We start from the raw sequence: 2,950 nt of genomic DNA, 5'->3' as shown, positions 1-2,950 counted from the left end.
TGACAGTGAAGGTTATGTGTTAGGAGTAAACATGAGACTTGCCGTGCTGGATCAGACCTCCTCATTCAATGTAGCCTGGCTACTGCCTCGATCAGGAGCTTGCAGCTGATATTTCAAGGAAAGTGCAAGAAACTGCACAGTGGATGTGGGAACTCTGCCCCCTCCCTCACCCACGGATGAATTCCTGCTAATTTCTGATGGAGAGCAGGTTAAATGAGCAGTTTGGGTTTAGCTCAAGATTCCTGCTGCTGGGACACATGACTTTTCTAAAAGGGGCGGGCAAGGAATGTCAGAAATGGAAAGAAGGTGCTAAAGTGCTAAAGTGCAGACAATCCAGTGGTTAAGACAGGAGTGGGGAAAACAGAGCCTGCAGGCTGGACTGACCTGCCAGCTGACTGGCCCTGGCCCATAGGCTAGTGCCTGCCAATTGTTTGTATCCAGCCCATGGCTCCACATGGGGCTGAGGCCTCCTTGCTTCTGCCCAGGGTAGCCTGTGCCACACCCCCGCCCATCCTAACCTGGCCAGCATGCACAGCTTCTCAGGCAACTCAGGTACTCCATTAAATCCAGCTCTCCCCACCTCCACTGGCTCCTCTTTTGCCTCTTCCTGCCCCTGTTAGTATGGGGAAGTGAGTTAGTATTGGGCAGTTTGTATGGAGAAGTGACGGTGGCTGTGCGGATGCATGCTGGGCAGCAGATGCCCAACCAGGTTGAGGGGTGGGGGCAAAGCTGCAGCCAGGTGGCTCCAGCCCTGTGTGCAGGGCTTCAGCTCCTGCTCTCACTCCCGCCCGCACGATGAGCAGCCACCTGTGGGTGACCAACTGGGTAGAAGGCAGCTGGGAGCTGGAGCTGGAGTCCTGTGAGCTGGGGCAGGAGCCAGCCACCTGCAGCTTCCCCCTGCCCGGAGCAGCGCAGCGCGGGCAGGAGGACAAGCCAGTGGAGGCAGGAGGAGCTGAGTAGTACCTGGGCAGCTGCTGTCACACCAGGCGTAGCCGTGCCAAAAAGCTGCGCATGCTGCTTGGGGCTGGGGCCTGGGCCAATTCAGGCAGGAGCACGGCACAGGCTGCCCCTAGTAGGAGTGGGCAGGGCTTGGCTCTATAGGGAGCACCATGGGGGCAGTGAACTGCACCTGCACCCGCACTGCACCGCCTGGGTGAGCTCTGCTGCGCGGGCCCCCTCCTCCCCAGCAGCTCCTGGGACCTGGCTGCGGGCGTTTCTGCACCACCACCACGCACAACCTCCCGCCCCGCACAGTACACGAGGGTTAGACTTTATTGTGAGTGATGATGCAATCGCCTCTAGACACACGACTCAGAACAAGGTAAACCAGGACACAACATATTTATTGAAGCAAAATTAAAATGTGTCACGGTGGATGTTTGGGTTTTAGTTCACGATTTTTCACCTATAACGTGTTACAGTGACATCTCCTGAACGAGCCTGTGCGGGCGGCGCCGGGCCAGCGGCCCCCCCCGCGTGAGGACTTGCCCAGCCCTGCAGGGCCGAGAGCTGCAGGAGCCGCCCGGCGGAGCACGGGCCAGCAGGGCCCTCTGGAGGGCTGTGGGGACCGCTCTGCGCCCGGGATGCCCGACGGAGGATGATGCCGCTGCAGGGCGGCCCGGGGCCGGGTCTCGCTGCCACTGGGGTGAGCCCCGACAGGGCGGGGCCGCTGGCAATCGCGCGGGTTGGTGCCTGGCGCTGTCAGTCAGACGGGGTGGGCGGTGCCTGTGCGTCACTCCCTGCGCAGTGTGACGCGGCAGGTCTCCGGCCCTGCCAATCACCCCGGGGGCGGGGCTGAGGCAGTGAATGCGTCACCCCGGAGGCGGGGCGGCGCTGTCCGCCGGGTTGGGGGCTGGGGGCGGCCCGCGCGCTGTCACTCACAGCGGCGGGGTGGGGGGGCTGTTTTCTTCCTTCCTGCAGATGGTCCCGGCAGAAAATGGCTTCCGCCGGCCGGGATGGGCTGTGAGTGCCGCCCTCGTTGCATGCGGGAGCCCCGGGGCCGAGCCCGGTTGCTGGGGGAGGGGGGGCGGGTCCTGAGCAGGCAGGGCGGGGGTGCGGGGTGCTGAATGCAGGGGTCAGGACAGGGGCACTGCGGTGCTGAGCTGACCTATGGCACCGGCAGCCCCCCTCCCTGTGCCAGCCTGGGCTGAGGCAGCAGTAGGGGCTGCTGTTGTAGGCAGGGCACCGGGCACAGGCAGGCTGCACCTGGGGACGGGCGGTGGCAAGATCCCAGGGGCAGGCTGGTGAAGAGGACGGATGGCGAGTGGGAAGGATCAGTCTTGCTGTAGCAGGTTGGGGATTGACAGGCTGAGGGAGACGGCTGGGAGAGAGGAAGAAAGCTGAGTCCCGCAGCAGGATGCGCTGGCAGTGCCTGCTAGGTTCTCGCCGTTCAATCCACGCAAAATAGAAGCAGATACAGCTGGGGGATGTCCCTGCAGGTAGCTTGGGGCTGAAGACAGAGAAGATGTGCACTGGGTGAGCCTGGCCTCAAAGGAGGGTAGAAAAACATTCAAGCTCCTATTTTTGGAGTAGGTTTTGCTTCCTAAAATACAGGCTTGGTTTTTTTGGGGTTTTTTTAAGCTGGAAGAAAATGAATAGCATAGTTGGGGAAATCTCAACAGCTTTTGGTGGGATTTGGACCAAAAGCATTAAGAGGAAATGGGGAGATGGCTAGGACGAAAGGAAGAAGGAGGAAGAATGTACGAGAAAGCATTCATCAAAGGGGGGAGTACCTTCCGCAAGCAAAGTGCTGCTGGGGTGACAGTGAAGGTTATGTGTTAGGAGTAAACATGAGACTTGCCGTGCTGGATCAGACCTCCTCATTCAATGTAGCCTGGCTACTGCCTCGATCAGGAGCTTGCAGCTGATATTTCAAGGAAAGTGCAAGAAACTGCACAGTGGATGTGGGAACTCTGCCCCCTCCCTCACCCACGGATGAATTCCTGCTAAT

General features: G+C 60.0%; 1 protein-coding gene across 3 annotated transcripts in view; it reads left to right on the top strand.

Annotated features, from left to right (window-relative positions):
* Window positions 1-7: 7 nt before the first annotated feature.
* Window positions 8-2,950, top strand: part of LOC109286946 (zinc finger protein 501-like) — a 7,925-nt gene continuing 4,982 nt past the window's right edge. Inside the window, exon 1 of one of the 3 annotated variants that reach the window (XR_002094724.1) lies at window positions 8-208. The gene's annotated coding sequence lies outside the window, so the exon portion shown is untranslated. Of the gene's footprint in view, window positions 307-1,863; window positions 1,963-2,950 lie in introns of those variants that run through there. The other 2 variants (XM_019501769.1, XR_002094723.1) reach the window with 2 other exon arrangements.

Source organism: Gavialis gangeticus, unplaced genomic scaffold, assembly GCF_001723915.1.
Source record: "Gavialis gangeticus isolate Ggan-Ray unplaced genomic scaffold, GavGan_comp1, whole genome shotgun sequence".
Lineage (NCBI taxonomy): Eukaryota > Metazoa > Chordata > Crocodylia > Gavialidae > Gavialis > Gavialis gangeticus.
Note: the sequence above shows the minus strand (reverse complement) of the source record. Positions and strands in the feature narration are given on the sequence as shown.